The sequence below is a fragment of the Colobus angolensis genome, unplaced genomic scaffold (genome assembly GCF_000951035.1).
Source record: "Colobus angolensis palliatus isolate OR3802 unplaced genomic scaffold, Cang.pa_1.0 Scaffold279, whole genome shotgun sequence".
NCBI classification, from domain to species: domain Eukaryota; kingdom Metazoa; phylum Chordata; class Mammalia; order Primates; family Cercopithecidae; genus Colobus; species Colobus angolensis.
In genome coordinates, this window is record NW_012116032.1 from 3,535,689 (window position 1) to 3,556,894 (window position 21,206).

Here is a 21,206-nt window from a genome sequence, read left to right on the forward strand (position 1 = left end):
TATACCTGATGTAAATGACGAGTTGATGGGTGCTGACGAGTTGATGGGTGCAGCACACCAACATGGCACAAGTATACATATGTAACAAACCAGCACATCATGCACATGTACCCTAGAACTTAAAGTATAATAAAAAAAAAGAAAAGTTTTTGATTGTAAGCTATGTACATTTGGAAGATAACAGGACAGGAAAATACAACTTTCTAAAATTTTCAACAATAGTTATTTTTGCCTATAGTGGTGCTTCTCAAATTTTAGTATATAAAATAAAATGTCTTAAAATGTTGACTTACGATTTGCAGAAATATCTAGACTTCAACATTTTGATTTGGGTGATCCTAATAGAGATTAGCTGCCATATTTTGAAAAACACTGGCCTAGAGAAAAAATGAACTTTGTTTTTCAGAATGAGATCATTGATATAATCAATTTCTTTGGTTTTTAAAGAAGAGATTTTAATAACTTGTTTAATTTCTTGGGCATATTTAAGAATATTTTTTCTATCTGTTAATCAACTTTTCACTCTACTACAGTGTTGGTCCCCAGAATGGTATGCAAAAACCCTTGTGGGTTAATAAACCTATCTCCAAGAAAAAAAAAACAAAAACAAAAAGCACTTTTATTTCTATTTATTTTGCACTTCAGTATAAACACATACGACATAGTAATGCACTGGTATAGTAGGAATGCATTTAATTTATACATAAATAAGCATTTGTGAACATTTTGTGGATACTTGTTCAAAATTATTTTTATTGATATGTTAAAAAGTGTTGGCTGCTTCCAAGTTTTGGCCACTGTGAACAGTAACAGATGAATGGATACAGAAAATCTACTTTCACAATAAAGAACTATTAAGCCATATAAACAGAGTAAGATCTTGTCATTTGCAACAACATGGATGAAATAAGCTAGGCACAGAAAAACAAACATCTCAGTTCTCACTTACTTGTGGGGTCTAAAAATCTAAACAATTGAGCTCATGGAGATAGAGAGTAGAAGGAAGGTTACCAGAAGCTGGGAAGGGTATCAGGGCATTGTGGGGAGGTGGGGATGATTAACGCGTACAAAAAAATAGAAAAATAAATAAGACCTACTGTGTGATAGCACAACAGGGTGACTATGGTCAATAATAATTTAATTGTACATTTTTAAATAACTAAAAGAGTATAGTTGGATTGTAACACAGGGATAAATGAGAGGATAGATACCCTATTTTACACTATGTGATTATTATGCTTTGCATCCCTGTATCAAAACATCTCACATATGCCATAAATATATATACCTACGGTGTACCAACAAAAATTAAAATATAAAATTAAAAAGCAATGTAGGATATTACTGCATTAGAAAGAAGTTTTAGTTTGCATTACCCATAGGAGAAGAAATAGTAAACATGTCTTAATGCCTATGAATGCATTAACTACAAGCTAGGGACTGTGTGTAGACTGTGGGGAACATTTTATTGTTTAGTGAGGTAATGATACTTTTTTTCAGAATCAGTTCTGCTTTTTCAAGAGTTCCCTGAAATTTCAAAACGTCATGGCATTGGCCTAAATTCAAGTTTTGTTTTTGCTTATGTTAAAGCTGAGGTAGAAGGAAATGGAGATGGGAAGTACCTGAATTTCCAGTCCATGCTTTTGATGACTGTTTTTTTTTTTTTAAAGGCAAGAGCAGTTGCTTGTTTTCCTTTAATGTTTCATTAACTTCTTTTTACTTGTGTTGTTGTCAGGCAGAGAATAGGTAATTTGGACTCAAAACAGTGGTAGGTGGAAGTGGGGCATCTTTTAATGTCTGTTCCTATAATTCTTTTTTTATTATTCAATATCTGATCTTTACTTCTCCTTAAAATATTAAACTGGCACTATTTTTAACTAATTAAAACAAGAAGAAAAAAATTAAATACAGCAGATTGCTTAGCAGAGGTGCTAGATGTGAATAAATAAAAACAAAACCCTGCAGAGTTGATAAGATTCCTGAATTCAAATGTTGTCGCCAACCTCACTCTGTTCTCAGGGGTTCTCCAGTAATCACAAACAGTCAGTTCGTTCTGTGGCGTCTCTGGTCTTCAGGCTAAGAACAAAACCATCAAGCTATCAAATAATCAAAAGGAAGCCTGGAAAGATTGTCCAATGCCATATGGGGCCAGTGAACTTGCTGTACTTGAATTTGATTTTATTTCTTCACAGTTCACTATTATCCCCCCACTTACACCAGGTAGGATGTAAAAAGGTTAATAAAGTCAAATTAGAAGTTAAGATAAATATGCTTTATGTTAAATTCATTCCTTTTTAATAATAATCTTGTTAACAGTCAAAATGTGCAAAGAGTTATAGTAATTTTCATGAATAAAATTATATTGAAAGGTTTTTTTTATTGGGCAGCGACAAAGTCTTAACAATAGTTACCTTTCTGTTTTTTCTTTAACACAGAAAACACTTCACTTCATTAAAGACACTAAGTAAACTAATGTAAATCCTGTGTGCTTTTCTAAATACAAGTTCATTTTTAAAATCTACCTCATTGGTTGTTAATTGAAATCTATCACTTTTATTATAAATGCCATTAAAAGTCAGTGGACAGTGTAATACTACTATATTATTTTATTATAGTCTAATAGTATAATGATTCTAGAAGCAACGAGCTGAAGTTGCTTAGTAAACAGAAAAGAAGAAGGAGGAGGCAGTGGAGGAGAAGGAGAAGGGGAGAGGGAAGGGAAGGAAGAGGGTGGGAGAGCAAAAAGGATAAAAAGAAAGAAGGAAGGAAAAAATGCAAAGTCCACCCATTTAAAATCGCAATATTCCCATTTGTTACACAGTTTTAAAATCAGTTTGAAAAGACAAATGTCTTTTCAAGAAGTCCTGAGATCTTTGGTTTTGAACACAGCCTAGGACGAAGAAATGGCACAACCTGTGGGTCTCACGTCACCATTTCATTTGTGAGTAATGGAGTATCAATATTTACCCTCATGTTCTTTCAGATGAGGACAGTTTTTGGAAAGTTCTAGCATGGGGCTGAGCCACTCTCATGGTTTGGTGAAAGGAAAACTATCCTTCCTCAAAGGTCACCATTTCAATAGAACAGCTTGAATATTAAGAATATGAACATTAACTTTTGTTGTAAACCTGAGTATCATGTCATTCCCTTACGTAAGTGCCCCCACACGTGATCCATAAAAACCTGCCCAAAGTAGAACCACGTTCTCTTCCGGCCTCTTTCTCTCCTTTCATCCTTACCTCTATCTCCTTTTATTATATGTTCTTTCTATAGTCTTTTCCATATATGCTTCTAGCTTAGTAGCTCACTAGCTTCCTCTCAGCATGAAACAATATTCCTCTTCAATTAAAGTAAAAATTTTAAGTACTCTGTCTGGTTCAGATGCCACATTGGGTAGGCAGTGTGTGTGTGTGTGTGTGTGTGTGTGTGTCTGTGTGTGGCAGTGGAAATGCACTTTTTTTCTGACAGCACTAAGCATCTTTCTATTTTTTTCTAAGTTATATTTTTTATTCTTTTTAGAGACATGGTCTCACCATGTTGCCCAGCCTGGACTTGAACTCTTGGGCTCAAGTAACTCTCCCACCCTCCCACCTCAGCCTTTACAGGTGCTTGCCACAGTGCCTGTCTTCAGCAAATCTTACCTAAATTTTCTGTTGGATTTTTTTTTTCTCCCACAGTCCATAAGAACTGTACCATTAGTTTTTTTATAATTTCTCTGGAACACTATAAATCTTTAATAAATGTTTAATGAGTGAATCAAATAACCTGTTGCTGTGAAGTGAACACGGAATTCTGAAAGGTATATATAGTTGTCCCTTGATATCTGTGGGGAGTTGTTTCCAGGACTCCCTGCAAATGCCAAACTTTATGGACGCTCAAGTCCCTCAGATAAAATCATTTAGTATTTGCATACAACCTATGTGTATCCTCCCATACACTTCAAATCATCTCTAGATTATTTATAATACCTAATACAATGAAAGTTCTATGTAAATAGTTATTATATTCGTATGGTTCAGAGAAAAATGGCAAGAACAAAAGAGTTTATATATTCAGCACATATGTTTTTGTTTTACTGAACATTTTTGATCTGAGATTGGTTGAATGTATGAATGTGGTACTCACATACAGAAGGCCAACTGTATACCTCTGCAATTACAGAAATGCGTTCAACCTTGGAAGTTGATGGAGTCTAGTTATTGCTGCTAAAATTCCTCTCCCTCAAAAAGACATATATCTCCAAGTTATATTAGAATTTTGATAGTAGTGGGCCTTAAAGAGACAGCATACTGTATTGATCAAAGAATAGGGACTTTGGAACTCGACTTTCATGCATCTACAGAGGCTGAGATGGGAGGGTTGGAGGATTGCTTGAGCCCAAGAGTTCAAGTCCAGGCTAGGCAACATAGTGAGACCCTGTCTCTAAAAAAATAAAATAAAATATATGACTCAGAAAAAAATAGAGAGATGGTTAGTGCTGTCAAAAATAAAAGCATAAAACCACAGAAAGGGAGTGCAGGGGTGCATTTCCACTGCCAAACACATACATACTGTCATTCACACTGTAGCTCTGCTACTCACAAGCTCTGTGGTACTGAATTCATTAGTTAATTTCTCTGAATAGTTTCCTCATCCAGAAAATAAAAACAATAATAGTCTCAACTTTACATGGTTGATGGGAGGCTCAAGTGAGTTAATACATAGAAAGCATTTGGAAGATTAAATAAGGTAAGCACAATAAATGCCATTTATGAATAATCAGAACAAAGAGAGATTTATTATATTAAAAATAATCATGTCAGTACTTGAGTGGATACTGAAGATGGCTTTGGATATCACAGGAATTTTGCTGTCATATTCCAGTTTTAGATATATGTTTCTTAGAAAATGATTACAAGGTATCTTTTCTTAATGTTAGACAGATCTTACTATAATTATTTTGAAAAGGTAAAATAAAATTTTTCTTTAAGACAAACTTGTGCAAACCTTATAAGAAATATTAAAATATGTCCCTGGCTGACAGACAAAATGGGCTCCTCACGGCTATCTGAGGTGCTCAAAGTTACAACAGAATTGGGCTGCGATGCTGGGTGAAGGAGGAATCATGTACTGTGCTCTCAGAAAGATGTTGTAAAAGTGTGTCACGACCTCCCTTTCTAGAACCAAACCAAACAAGTTCCTGTTGTCATTGACAATATAAACTGCAGCTGGAAACCTGTCCCACCCCTCCCCTGATCATTTGAAAGAAACATCTGACAGAGACTTCTGGCATGGGCTTGGAAATCCCCCAGTCAGAGATCAACTATTTTGACCAATCAGAGATGAACAAGTTTGGAGTCTTCATTTGCATAAAAGGACCTGATTGAGAACATAGGTGAGCACTTTCTCTATTTAAGCCAGACTCTCACTTTGTTCTTTGGAGAGCACAATTTAACTTTTACCAAAGACTGTGCATCCCCAATCTGCAGATTGTTTTTGGGGTTTTTTTTTTTTTGTATTTTTTTTTTTGGAAAATAAAATTCTCCATTCTTCCTCCGGTAGATATCATGGTCTTTTGTTAACAAATACTTCAGGTATATGCTGTTTCCATAAAAATTGTAGAGTTAGCTGTGTATGCCAAAACAAAACAAAAAAATGATCAATACAGAATTGATCTCATTTGCACATTAAAAATTTAAAATCTTAGCTAAAGATTACTTCTAATGCTCACGAAGATATTTATCCAACAACATACAGTGGTTAACATTCAAATCAATTTCTATGCCATCAGTCTCCTCCCTGAATTTCCCACAGCAATAAAAATGTGGCTGGGCTTGCTGAGCTAATGTGGAGTGGATTGTTGGTGATATAAAAGTAGGCAAGGGAGACAGATGACAAACACATAAATAACTTTAGAGAGTGGTAAATGCTATGAAAAAATAAGACAAGTTAGTGATAGAGAGTGACTGGAAAAAGTCGGCAACCCTTCTCTGAGAAGATAACTTTTGACCTGAGGCATGAAAGGCAGAAGAAATCAGGCTTCCCAATTCCTGGAAGCAACTTGTTTCAAGAAATTAATGGTAGCACAAAAGCCCTGAGGGACAAACAATCCCGGCATGTATGAAGGCCTGTATGGAAAGAAGGATGGTGTGGTTATAGTGCAGCAAGAGAAGGTCAGAGTGGAACTTGGTAAATGCAGAGAGGGTGGCAGAGGGCCAGGTCATGGTCCAGAGTTTGAAGTTAATTTTAAGATTAAATGAGAAAGCACTGGAAGACGTTAAGAATGGCTGTGGCATGCTCTATTTTACGTTTAATGATAACATTTTAACTGCTCTAGGGATAATGGATTCTATGTGGCCATAGAGACAGCAATTTTTCTGGAAGAGAGATAACAGATGCCTTGTCTTGCAGGGTTGTTGCAGAGATGGAGAGAAAATAATTGGGATATAATTTGGAAGGAGAGTTGACAGTACTTACTGATGAATTTATTCATTCATCAGATATATAATAGAACCTACTATAGTTACACACTGGTGAAAGGAATATCTCTTGATATTACTGGGAAGTCACCCACCCTCTAGAAAGTCATTTACAAAACCATAATGATTGAGCCAATGACTGCACACTGCAAGTTACTATCATGGCACTGATGGGCTTCTTTTTCAAAACTTTAAACAGTAAATATTCACAGTCATTATAAACAATTATGTATAAATATATGTTGACAAATATATATATTCAAGATGCATTCAGCAGAAGATTTGGTAAAAGCTGCATTAAATTTGGGGCAATGGAATATATTTAATTTCTTTTTTATTTTTCTCAATAGCTCATAATTCCCAAATGCTGTGTATGTGAGCAGAACATCTCAGCCCATGTAGGAAGCTCTGTCTGTATAGATTTGATTGCTTGAGCAAGTACATTGCAGAATGGACTTCTAAAAAGAAATTGCAGGAGGATGGCAATTTTCAAGTCACATCTTTTATTCACATTTGATTTGAATGTGTACCTGTGTGTGAAAGAGAGTTTAAGTGGATATAATAACAGCTTCAAAAAGGAGCAAGATTCTGTTACTTACACTTTATACTTTGAATGGCATTATTGAATATCTTAAATTGTGTTACAAGTGACAACTATAAATCAAGGAAACACTTCATGCTTGGAATCTTATCTTTTACATTGTTTAAGCTGGTAATTTCCATACAGTGCTAGAGGAGGCTAGCAGTCATCACGAACTTTCCATTTACAAGAACATGACCTTTTCTTTACTTCTAAATATCTAGGCTGTTTCTCTAGTTTTAGTTAATGCTCTCACAGAGAGGTAATTGAACACTGACTGTTCTGTTAGGTGTGAAGTTCAATGGAGACAGATCTATAGGATCAATAACTGCAGACATGAAGAGTATCCTTTCTGCTAGTGATGGGTGATGAAACCCAGTCTAAAGTTTTCTATTTGATTTCTGGGGTTGAATTTCTTATTTATATTAAATTCATCTCAGCCGTCTAAATTATTTGTAAAAATTAACAACTAGTAAGGGCTTTAAGTTTTCATATCATTAATATATGTTTACCAAACACAGAGGTTGCCATAATTCTATGTATTCCTCATTCAAGCTAAACTTCTGCAACAGTCTGTATTGACGATAAACAAAGAACTTATTGTTTCCAAAAATGTATCGATTAATACAAAAATTAAAAGACCTTAAAACCAGCAACACTACCAACTGAAACAAAAACCTTTGCCAAAAACATCTGAGGTATTTTAGTAGAGAACAAAATCAAAGGAAAAAAATTTGTTTTGACCAACCAAGCAAGCATTGTGTTCAATGGCTCCATTTGTTTCACTGGAATAAAAAATAACGATGTAAATGTTATCACTTAAAAATAGCTCAGAAAGCATAATAAACTGATACCACAAGAATAGTTTCGGAAGCAAAACATGTAATGAACTAAAAGCCTTTGCAATAGAGGATGTCTTTATCACATGATTTATGTGTTCAAGCAGCGAGAAACAATCAAGCAAAATTCAAGCTGTAAATAAACCCAGCGCCCATGGGCTTCTAATACGCCTCAAATATCATTTGATGATAAAAATGACATTTCAAATAACAATTGTAACCAAATTATTTATATTTTCTCTAAAAAATAAAATCGCTTGCTTTTTATCACATCATGTACTGTTTGTGTAAAACAGTAAGAGAAGCAACATTTATTTCTCTCATTTTACAGACATATTCTGAAGCCCAAGGAAATTAGATGACTTATTCTTTGCTACTTAGTAAACTAGAAAAAAATAAAATAAAACAAGGTTTTCTGAGTTTGGGTTATCAGATGATGCACTAACATTCCTGCTGCCTGTTTGATTTCATGAAAGAGGCAAGAATAAACTTCCTATTTTCTTTTTCCCCCTTCATTTCCCTTTTTCTCCGCTCCCCTCGACTCACTCCCCTGCTGTCCCTTTTTATCATTTTCTTCCTTTTCTCTCCTCCTCTTCTCCTGACTCCTCTCCCCTGTTCTCTCATTTCCCTTTTTTTTCTGACACAACATTAACAACTCATGCAAAAGTGTTGGTAGTTAGTCAGACACAGGCAGGGCAGGAGACCCCACCGCCCCACACCGCCTTCAAGCCACCAGAAATGTTTGGCCACCATCCGGTGATGGTCAGGCGGTTGTTAACTGTCTCTCTAAAATAATAATCGGTCGCAGTAGTGCCAGGGAAAGGCAGTCTCCTGACATATCAAAACACTTGAAACTGGTGATCAGCAGCTTCCTGATAAGATCTCAGTAGTGGAGCGAGCAGGCTCAAGCATGCACATTAAGAGGCAAAATGGCAGGGTTTAACTGGTATGTGATCTTCCTCTAGAAACTCTTGACTAGTAATAGAACACCTCAAGTGAGCATGCAGACAGCTTTAGTAAACACACCGTGCATGCTCAGCTTCCAAATGTCGGCCGGCCACTGTGTATGTGGACAGCCTCCCCCAATGGAAAAATCAGGGGAGAAATAACACAACCCCAGAAGCATGTCAACGTATAAGACCCCACGTCAGAGGTCAAACCACGCACTGATCTCTTACGTTGTCAGCTTAGCCCTCATCCAAGTGTAATTTACTTCCTTTTCTTCCTGCTCTAAAGCTTTTTAATAAACTTTCACTCCTGCTCTGAAGCTTGTCTCAGTCCATCACTCACCCTTACGCCCCTTGGTTGAATTCTTTCTTATGAGGAGACAACAATTGAGGTTTCTGGAGACCTGTATAGATTTACCACTGCAAACACACTTCAGTGCCATGTGACTCAGATCCATTCTGTAGTGGTAACAAAAGGGCATGTGGTAGACATATGCAGTTATGGCATAATTTTCATTTGTTAATTTATTCAACCTATTGAGCCCATACTCTATGCCTAGGGATACATATAGTAGAGGTGAAGAAGATAGTCACTAACCAGGTACCACCATGAGCTGTATTATGCATATGACTCTATCTGTGTAAACAGCCATGAAATCTGACCCAAACCCATGAGCACGCTCAGGGGATGAGAAAGAGAAAGCAGAGACGAAATTTGATAGATAAATAGTGAGGTTAAAGTGAGAGTAGTAGAGATATTAATAGAAAGGTACTGTAGGCATAAGAAGCTATACATACAAGGCCTTCTGATACAGAATAAGCCCTGACGTGTCAAATGAAACTCCAAATCACCATTATTTAGCATTTACATAAATACTCCATATCATATCTGCATATAAGCCACTCAGGGAAAAGCTAAGTTAGAAGTATTTGCTTTCCTCAAATATAAAAATAGGAAAATGTCAACATGTTTTAGAAAACAGTTTGTATTTTTATTTTCACTGTATCTAACTCTGAGGAATAACCAGAGGGACATAAAATAGGAACAAACAAAGTGAAATAAGTTAAAGTGATCCAAAAAGACTCTTTCTCATTCACTGTACTTAAAAAAATAAATATTAAGGAAAAGAAACAAGACATATTGTGATATTTAGGTGTTATAAAATTTGTAAAATAGATAATAGAATCCAGAATTTTGAACTCTTCAGTAGAGTGAAACCTCACAAACAAACCAAAAAGAACAAACCAAAAAAGTACACATTTCCGAATTTAATTTTGTAGACTAACCAACTTCTTCTACTTTCTCACCAACTCATTAGTCATATAAACACTGATACAAGGAGTGTTTTCTTTTCTTTTTTTCTTATTATGAATTCACTGATAATGCTTGCAAACTGTCCCCAAATGTGAAGAGCATTATGTACCTCATATTTACATATTGCATGCCCCAAAATACAGAGAAAAAACGTTTTATTTACTGACTAACATCCACATAAACAGGAGACTGTGATTTTGCTGTTGAAAGTTTATTTATGCTAAAGAGCTATTTTACTATCCTTCATTCCAAACTTTGGGAAAACTAAAGTAGCCAGTTATACTAGATGGAAAAGACTGCCCTAATAAAATATTGCAGCTTTCATTTATTTTTCTGTGGAAACAAAATTGGAAAAAAAAATGCAATCTTATGGATTTTTTCATGTTCTGGAAATACACAGCAATGCAAATTGTATTCCATCAGAACCTGTAGCAAATATTGTATTAGAAAGAGATATATCTACACAGTAAAATAAATCTCTTATTTCATGAGAAGACAGAGTTCAAGTTTAGGGGACCAAAATATTTTGGTCATTTTTTACGGCATACTTCACATTCTGAACTACTCATTTTTAAATAAATTCTATTGTGGAAAATTGAAACAAAACTACTACTAAAAATGTAGGGAAAAAACACAAAATTTGCCCACATTCTCTACATCTCTATGCTAACTCTGATCCTGATTTTCATTGTGAACAGAAAGAATAATATCATATGTTGTGAGGCCATGGATCTTAGCTGACTCCAGATTTTACAAAATCCCTGCTGTGAGTGTGAATCCCTTACAGAAGTGGTGATTCATGTCCTTTAGTAAAAGTTAGTCCTGCAAATCTTTAAGGATAGAAAAAAATAAAAAAAAGAAGATAAAGGAAAAAAAGGAAGTGACTGTAGGTCTTTCAGTGAGTGGAAATAGAATTTTCCACAATCTATATACTCCACAGGGGTCCATTCCTCTCACAGTTGGTGGCTGTTCTCCCCAGCTCTAAGCCCCAGAGCTCCCAATAACATTAATTGCTTCAAAGTCCCTGTCTTGAGAAGTAGATTTCACTATAGTAGGAAAGTTAGAAGATAATTTCTATAAAAATAAATACACTTGAGTTCGGGAGAGGGGCTAGGGGATGAAGAGAGGTTGATTAAAGGGTACAAACATACAGTTTGATAGAAGAAGTAAGATCTAGTGCTTGAAAAATTAGTAGGATGACTATAGTTTACATTACCTCTTATGTATTTCAAAGTAGCTCAAAAAGAATAATTCCAATGTTGCTAGTATAAAGAAAAGACAAGTATTTATGGTAATGGATATCCCAATTACATTGATTTAATCTTTCCAAAATATACAGATTGCATTAAATTAACATATACACCACCAAAATATGTACATCTATTATGTATCAGTAAAAAAGATAAAGAAAAATATAAATCCTCCTGGAACACATGTAGAAAATCTCCTAGGTCTCCAAGTTAGAAATATTAATATACTATTTTATGAAGATGTATATTTTGATGGAACATATAATTGCTTTGCCCTCCGTGGAATATTATCTCATTGTCATAATTTTCTTTGAACCACAGAGTTTATAGGAAATCAAAGCCAAAATCATCAAAGAATACTTGGATACCTTGATATCAGTAATCAGTTCTTTATAATCTGCTACAGACTTGGGATATTGCTTGCATTTTATTTTGTTGCTCTGCACATAAAATAGTTTATTGTAAATTACCTTGCATATCCAGCTCTATATTATTTCAGCATTAAACAGAACTCCTCAAAGTTGGTTTCAGGTTATTTTATGTTGATGTTATCCTGTGCCTCACAGCTGCCTTTTCTCTAACCTATCTGAAGAGCCGGCACTAATCCATAATGTACTGCACCTGCTATTAGATTCCATGAACTCAGAGATTGATATACACGGAGAAGGAAAGCTCATTAACCAGACTAGGTGTATGAAAGTTCAGCAGACAGCACACAGAGAAGTTTATCATTGCAGTTCCATTATACTCTACTGTCAATTTCAAGTACACCACTCTTTCAGGCACATATTTTTTGTTCACCTGAATTCGCAAGTGGCCAACAGAATAGGTGAGGTTTAGTGAGTCTAGGCACTGCTTTGAATTTTGGAAAGTGTAATAACTTTTCTGGCTCCTGAACTGCTATTTTAGAGCATTCTAGAATCTGAGCCTCTTGAAACCTATTTGTCAAGAAAACAGAAAATTCTATTTTTATATTGCTCTTTGTGTAGCATGAAATTAAAATGAGTAGAAAAAATTAAATCCTGTAGGACATATTAATTTCAAGCTTTTATATTTATTGTGGAAACCATCTGATAAGACTCCCGACTGTTTTGACTATTTTCAGTTGCTGCATATTTTATAGGGTAGTGTCTCAACTTGAATGATGGTGGACTACCTGGTGTAAGCTGTTTCACCTCATACATGATTAAATTATATTTCTTCCTGTCTGAACAAAGATTATTTGAAAATATAGGAAGGATTCGGCACCAGGGAAATGCATGTTAGTATTTGACAAGTGTGGAACAGTGCAGAAAAATATCAATATGTGATGAAGGCACGCTAAGAATCTAGGAAAAATAAGAGGGAGTTATCTGAATGTTAAATAGACAGATGTCAAAGTATGCTTTTGAAATCCCATTCAAATGGCCCTCAGATCATTTAATTTTCAATTGTTAGGCTCATTTGGGCAAAGCAACTTGGCATCCAGGGAAATCAAGAAACCCCATTCCTTGTAGTTGGCTGAATCAAAAAATATAATACATAATAGTAACAAGAGTTCATATGTGAATCAAGATGTAAAACTTTATTCCAACTCATATTTTGTTTTATGGTAGATTATAAAATAATGACATGTTTTGAAATGTGTCAAACTATGAAAACAAGATATATCTCTGAATGCCAGTAAGAGTCAAAATTAAAAAAAAAAAAAAAAAACTGTTGAAAATGCAGAAAGAAAAAAATATCAGAGACTTTTGAACAAAGAATAGATACAGTTGTATTGTAGAAAGGGCCAACACAAAATAATGTGAATCCTCAAACTGGAAGCTGAGGAAGGAAAGAAACAATACTGATTTTGTTATGGCATTTGCCTTTTGGACTGCAGAGCAAAGTTGTAGATGTTATAAACCAGAAAAACAAAATGTGAAACTTTTCAAGGTTATTTAATCCAGTCTCCTTCCTTTAGGCAGATGAATTCCCAAGGTGATAAGAAAGAACTATAGAGTTGTTGATTCTATTTTAAAGTACTCTAGAGGGGGAAATTCCAGGACATTCCTTCATATATTTTTTCCAGCTTTTATTAACCTCATAGGATACTTACATACATATGAATTCAGTAATTACTAATCAAAATTCAAAATGGTCCTGCAAAATCTGGAAATTATATTTCAGTATACAAGTAATGGGAAGGTCTTTTTTTCTCTACTTCCCTCAATATATCTACCATTAGATATCTTACAATTTTATCTCATCCTTTAATTATTAAATATGTTGACAAACTACCATTTCCCCATTTCCTCCGACCTTATAATTATAGATTAGATCCAGATTTACAATGCTTGTAATATTTAAAATTAACTCGATTTGTGTATGTGTGTGTGTTTTATAGTGAGAGAGATGTAGCCACGATTTAATTGTATAAGAACATAGAAAGCACGTATTCTTAGTATAAGATGAGATATTAGAAGCTCAGTAACAGATTTCAATTTCTACAAAATTTCTGTTTGGACAGCTTCAACAACAGGGAACTTAATATGTCATGATTGCAGCCCACACAACTTTCTGACAGATTGAATTTATCCTTATATAATATTTATCCTTATATTATGGTGAGATTATATTATTATTTTATTTTAAAATGACTAGAGGCTTTTCATTATTTCCTTTTAAATTTCACCTTGTTAGATTTGATTTTTTTATTCTAATATGCTAACCCAAACTAGATATTAATATCATAATCTGGTGTATTTACTTTCACTGTCAGCTTTGTGTCAAGCTAGTATGTCCTTATTCATCCACTGATAAACATACAAAAACAACAATACTAAGTACAGAAAACTATCAATCATTTTCAAATCCACAGACAAAATTACCACCCAAGAGAGACGTCATACATTGTGCCTATAGCATTTCTATAAGATTAAAGTATAGATGATTAATTGAAAAGGAAATCTAGTATAGATTGACTTTTATGTTTTAGAATTTATCCTAACATTATTGATCACCTCTTCTACCTACAAGTTCCTACAAACATCATTTTTACACACTGAGAGTCAGCTGGGAAAGTAGGTAGAGAAAATGGTAGTATCTGGGTGATTTCAGGTATGTTGAATACTTCCCACTAAAAACACATTTCCCCTGGGACTTTGATACCTAGAATAATGTATTCATGGATCTCCCCATTTAAAAGTCAGCTTTGTTAAATAGAAATATTCTTCAGAGTCAGCATATTATTTCACATCAATAATTTTAATTTTCAAATTAATTAACTTATAGTTCTTTCTTCAGCATGGTTTGGGTGAAAGATATGAAAATATTCTTTACTCTGACAAAGAATTAAGTGATGATTAGAAGAAAAGAATGGAACAGAGAAGGCTGGCTTATTGTTTTCTTTTTCTGGTTACTTCTTTCCTCATACCATTCCTGGCTTCCTCCTTGCCAGGCTTGTTGGAACCTTAAAGTTAAAATAGTAACTCATCATCAAGAAGCCGTAATATTTACTTTCTCAACATTAGTGAGGTAAGTGTTAATCATAGCCCATCACCTATCTGTTTATGAGAAGACACTTACACGGAGAAAAACCAAGTGTGAATTGTCTTTTCTTTCATTCACTTCTTCCTTCTTTGTGTTCCCCATTTTCTTTCACTCACTCCAAGTCTGCCTCCCACATTAAGTTCCTCGTCTGGTGTGATGGTTAATCTTACGTGTCAACCTGACCACCAGACCATGAAATGGCCAGATATTTGATCAGACCTTATTTTGGTGTGTCCATGAGGGTGTTTCTGGATGAGAATAACATTTTAATTAGTCCAGTGCACAACCCTTGTATTGGGTAAAGCAGATTGTCCTCTGTAATGTGGGTAGACTTCATTCAAGCTGTTGAAGATACGAACAAAAAAGCTAAGTAAAAGGAATTTCCTTCTGCTTGACTACCTTCACTTTGGAACACTGTTTTTTCTTCTCTGCCTTTGGACTCAAACTGCAATGTTGGCTTTCATTGGGTCTTGAGACTGCTGGCATTTGGACGGGAACTGTCCCATCAGTTTTCCTGGGTCTCCCCAGCTTCTTGACTGTATATCAGATCTTGGGTCTTGACAGCCCTCATAATTGCATGAGCCACTTCTTTATAATCTCTCTCTCTCTCTCTCTCTGTCTCTATCTATCTATCTATCTATCTATCTATCTATTTATCTATCTATCTATCTATTTATCTATCTAAATCCTATTGGGTCTGTTTCTCTGGAGATCCCCAGCTAAGGCATCTGATAACTTCTGCCTATGCAGGCTGGGAATTAAGCTCCATTTGGCCTGGGCTCTACCAGATGCTACCTGTAGTGTTTCCCTTGAGATCTGAGCAGTATCTACTCAGATTGCATGAGGCGACACAGAGGCCTTGGTTTGAGCAACATTGTTCCTTAAACAGTCATCTTTATGGACTACTGTTTGCTTGATCTATACTTCATCCCATATTAGGATGTGCTATCTTATCCATACTACTGACCCTCTTGACCGTCTGTTCCTGCTGTGTCTATCCTGGTCTCTATCATTTATCTATGTATCATATTTTGAGCTCACCATCAATTTACAATGACAAAGCAAGTATGGTTTGTGACTGGATAGAAGAAGCCTCCTGAAACTCCCCATCTTTCATTATCCTATTCTGCCTAAAATTAAAATAAATCTGTGTAGCAATGATAAGCTTTTAAAAGTGAAGTTTATAAAACTTAAGTATAGTTTGGTTAGTTCACAAGTGGTAAACATGGAACTACTAGAAGCCAAATAGTCTTTTATGTTATTTAAAATCTTGAGATTTATTTTAAGTTCAAATCTCCAAATTAGGCTCTATGAGGGGCACTGGGTTCAAAATATTTAAAAACAGATGCATAATCTATGTCTCTACTGACAAACATTCAAGTAATAAACACCAGTAACAATCACACCTGGACAGGAGGTCCATGGGAGGCAATGGCCAGTGTTCTGAAAATTACTGACTTACCCTAAGGACATGACTAGGGAAGATATGTGTCATGAATGTAGCCCCAGAATGAAAAGGGTATGATGAAGTGACCCTTACCTCTGCTGAGATTAAATTCTCAGTAAGGAAAGGAATGAAGAGAGAGGTTTCCACTTGCTTTAATTAATATTTACATCTCAGTTGTTAAAAATTATTTTAGAATATCCTTGATGTTTTTAAAAACATATATACAAAAGATGTCCATTTTGAAATATGCACAAAAATTGAAATATCTCAGATATAGGTTTGGTAGGAATACTTTTGAGGTACACTGAGGATTAATTCAACTAGCCTGTTATTCAGAAGTACAAGCAAGTTCTGAGAAATGAAGTTTCTTGCTAAAGATCATAGAGCATCCACGCTCCTGTTCCAAGTGTGGTGCCATTATACCCAACAGACCTTTTGTTTAGTTTAGTTTTGTTTTGTTTTTAATAGTCACGCAGTTGTAGGGAAAGACAGTTTAATTGCTCATAACCCGACAAAGCATTTTTGCCCTCACTTTCCTATCTTCCCATCAAATTTAGAAGTTTCTATTTTCATACAATGTGAGTTTTTTTTTTAGGAATTTAAAATAGTGTATATGAATTATCTAATATAATTTATTTTAAACACACCTAGATCTTTACTATAGCCAACTTAGCTATAGCTTTTTTCAAAGTATATCTTTTTATTCAAGTATAAGACTTTCTTCCATGAAACAAAGTGGGCATAGCATAAGGTTCACTATTTCATATTTTCTGTATATACTGGGACATGAGTGAGGACATGCTTTCCTAAGACCTCAAAAATGGAATCATTGCAGGAGAAGAAATTAGAAAGCTGAAATAATCACAACATTATATAATGTTGGGATTCCCACACTGCTGTACCATTGCACCTCTATTTATAACAGGAAATAAAATTACAACTATAAAAGATGAAAAGACACACATACAAAAGGGTCAAGCTCTCTATTTTAGATTAAGAAAAATTAGCAAAGATTTAAACAAATGAGCTTCAGATCATCCAAGTATACAAAGATAATACAAAGCTGTCTAGTTTTAATTCAGCTTTATATTGTGGCCACTTTTAGAAACTGAAGTAAGTGTGCCTACTGAGATCTCCAGCCACAAGCAAACTTAACTTATGGGCCTAACAGTCTCCTCTGATAAAATTATGATTTTTAATTTTTGGCTAGAGATTCACATATCAATATTTCATTACTATAATTAAAAAACAGAAGCCAAATGAGATATTATATAATATTTAATTATTATATTAAACACATGCTTCTTAAAAATATGTGGTTTTCCTGACTATCATAAGAGAAATTATTTAGAGATGCAGTCTAATTTATTTGTAGCAGTGCTAGAATTTACCAACTGGTTTTGTGAAGAAGTTGTGAAATAGCTCTAAGAGGGAAATAGCACTAAATGCCTACATTAAGAAAAAAGAAAGATATCAGATAAAAAGCTTAATTTTATATCTCAAGGAACTAGTCAAAGAAGAACAAAATAAGTCCAAAGTCAGCAGAAAGAAGAAAAAAATAAGTATTGCAGCAAAAATAAATAAAATAGAGATTAGAAAAATATAAAAGATCAATGAAACTAACAGCTGGAATTTCAAAAAGATAAATAAAATTAGCATGCATTTAGCAAGACTAAGGGAAAAGGACAGAAGACTCAAATAAAATGAGAAAGAGGAGATATTACAACTAATACCACAGAAATGCAAAGGACAATAACAGACTACTATGAACAATGATATACCTAACAGGTTAACCTAGAAGAAATAGATAAATTCCCAAAAAGATACAACCTACCAAGATTGAACCATGAAGAAACAGGAAATCTGAACAGACCAATAACGAGTAAGGAGAATGAATTGTAATTAAAGGTCTCTTAGCAAGGAAAAGCTCAGGACTTAACGTTGTCATTGATGTATTTTATCAAAAATAAAAAAAAAGAAAAATTAGAGAATTAACACCAAATCCTTCCCAAACTCTTACAAAAAATTTAAGAGGAGAGTACACTCCCAAACTCATTTCATGAGACTAGCATTACCCTGATATCAAAGCCAGTTAAGGGCTCTATAGGAAAAGAAAATTACAGGGTAATATTTCTGACAAACACAGAGACAAAAATTCTCAATGAAATTCTAACAAGCCAAATTCAATAGCAAATCAAAATGTTAATACACCATAATCAAGTGGGATTTATCCCTAGGATGTAAAAATGTTTCAACATATGCAAATCTATAAATGTGATAAGCCACATTAATAAGATGAATGAATGACAAAAATCATATGATCATCTCAATGGAAGCAGAAAAAGCATGTAACAAAATTCAACATCCGTTCATCATAAAAAGCTTAACAAATTAGGTATAAAAATGCATCACAACACAATTAGTGCCATATATTACAGACTCACAGCTAATGTCGTCTTTAGTTGTGCAAAGTTGAAAGCTTTTCTACTAAGATCAGGAGCAAGAGAAGGATGTTCGCCCCAACTGCTTCTATTCAATATAATAATAAAAGTTCTAGCCAGAAAAACTGGGCAAGAGAAAAAAAAAAAAAAAAAACACACCCAAATTGGAAAAGAAAAAAGTTAAATTGTTTCTGTTTGCAGATGACATGATCTTTTATATAGAAAACTCTAAATATTCCTTGAAAAAACTGTTAAACTAATAAATTCAGTAAAGTTGCAGTATACAAAATCAACGTACAAAAATCAGTAGTTTCTGTATACTGACAAGGTATCTGAAAAAGAGACAAAAAAGGATCCCATTTACAATAGCATCAAAAAAATACTTAGGATTGGAAGAATTAGTATTGCTAAAATGTCTATATTACTCACAATGATCTACCAATTCAATGAAATTTTTGTCAAAATATTAATGACTTTTTCACAGAAATATAAAAAACAATTCTAAAATTTCTACGGAACCACAAAAGACCCAGAATAGTCAAAGCAATCTTGAGAAACAAGAAGAAAGCTGGAGACATCATATTATCTAACATCAAACCATACTACACAGCTATGGTAATAAAAACAGCAAGGTACTGACATAAAGAGTGACATAAAGACCACTGAAACAAAGCAAACAGCCCAGAAATAAATCTATGCACTTACAGTCAATTGATTTTTGTCAAAGGTTGCAAGAACACAGAATGAGGAAATAACAGCCTCTTCAATAAACAGGTGTTGGGAAAATTGAATATCCACATAGAGAAGAACAAAATTAGACCTTTATCTCACACCATATTTAAAAATCAACTCAAAATGGACTAAAGGCTTAAGTCAAAGACCTGAAACTGGAAAACTATTAGAAGGAAGTATAGGGAAAAAAGTTTTTGACATTGGACTGGGCATTGATTTTTTCTTTTTCTTCTTCTTCTTTTTTTTTTGGTATATAAATCCCAAAACCCAGACAACAGAAGCAAAATAAACAAATGGGACCGCATTAAGAAAAAAGCTTTTTTAGCTTAACTAAAAAGCTTTTGCACAGCAACAAACATAAATAATAGACTGAAAAGACAACCTATGGAATGAGAGAAAATATTTAAAACCATATATCTGCAAATGCTTAATATCCAAAATACATATCAGGAACTCAAATAACTCAATAGTAAGAAAAGGAATAACCTGCCTCAAAAATGGGCAAAATATTTGAAAAGATATTTTTCAAAGGAAGACATACAAATGACCAACAAGTATATGAAAAAATCCTAACATCATTCATCATCAGGGAAAGACAAATTAAAACCATAATGAAATATCACCTCACACCTGTTAAAATGAATATTATCAAAAAGATTGAAGATAACAAAGTTGGCGAAGATGTGGAGAAAGGGGAACATTTGACCACCGTTGGTAGAAATATAAATTACTTCATCTATTATGGAAAATACTATAGAGAGTCCTTAAAAACTACCATATGATCCAACAATCCCTTTCCTGGGAATGTAGCCAAAGGAAATGAAATTAGTGTGTTCAAGACACATCTGCATTCTCATGTTCATTGCAGCATTATTCACAATAGCCTAAATATGATCAATCTATGTGTCAATTGACAGATGAATTAATAAATAAAATGTGGCACATGTATGTATCTATATATAAAACAAAATATCATTCATCCTTAAAAAAGAACCAAATCTTGTCATTTGTGACAACATAAATGAACCAGGAGGACATAGCAAAGTGAGTAAGTCAGGCACGGGAAGACAAATACTTCATGATCTCACTTATATGTAAGATCTAAAAAAGTTGAACTCTTGGGAGGCCAAGGCGGGCGGATCATGAGATCAGGAGATTGTGACCATCCTGGCTAACACGGTAAAACCCCGTCTCCAGTAAAAATACAAAAAATTAGCGAGGCGTGATGGCGGCGCCTGTAGTCCCAGCTACTCGGGAGGCTGAGGCAGGAGAATGGCGTGAGGCGGGGCTAGCCGTGAGCCGAGATCTCGCCACTGCACTTCAGCCGGGGCTACAGAGCGAGACTCCTTCTCAAAAATAAAAGAAAAAAAGTTGAACTCATAGATCCAGAGAGTAGGATGCCAGTGGCTGGGGGAAACTTCGTGCAAGGGAGCAAAGTTCCAGTTAGATGGGATGAATAAATTAATAGTTAATAATAACATATTGTATACTTAAAAATTGCTAAGATAATAAATATTTTAAATGTTCTTGTTACAAAAATAGTAAGAATGAGAGATGATAGTATGTTAATTAGGTTGATTTAATTATTTCACAATGTCTACATATAACAAAGCATCATGTTGTACTGTAAAAATAAACACTTTTTATTTGTCAATTATACCTTCATAAAGCTGAAAGACCTAAC

The 21,206-nt window shown here is 34.3% G+C and overlaps 1 protein-coding gene across 1 annotated transcript in view; it reads right to left on the reverse strand.

Annotated features, from left to right (window-relative positions):
• Positions 1–21,206, reverse strand: part of NDST4 (N-deacetylase/N-sulfotransferase (heparan glucosaminyl) 4) — a 300,692-nt gene that overhangs the window by 90,758 nt on the left and 188,728 nt on the right. The window lies entirely within an intron of this gene.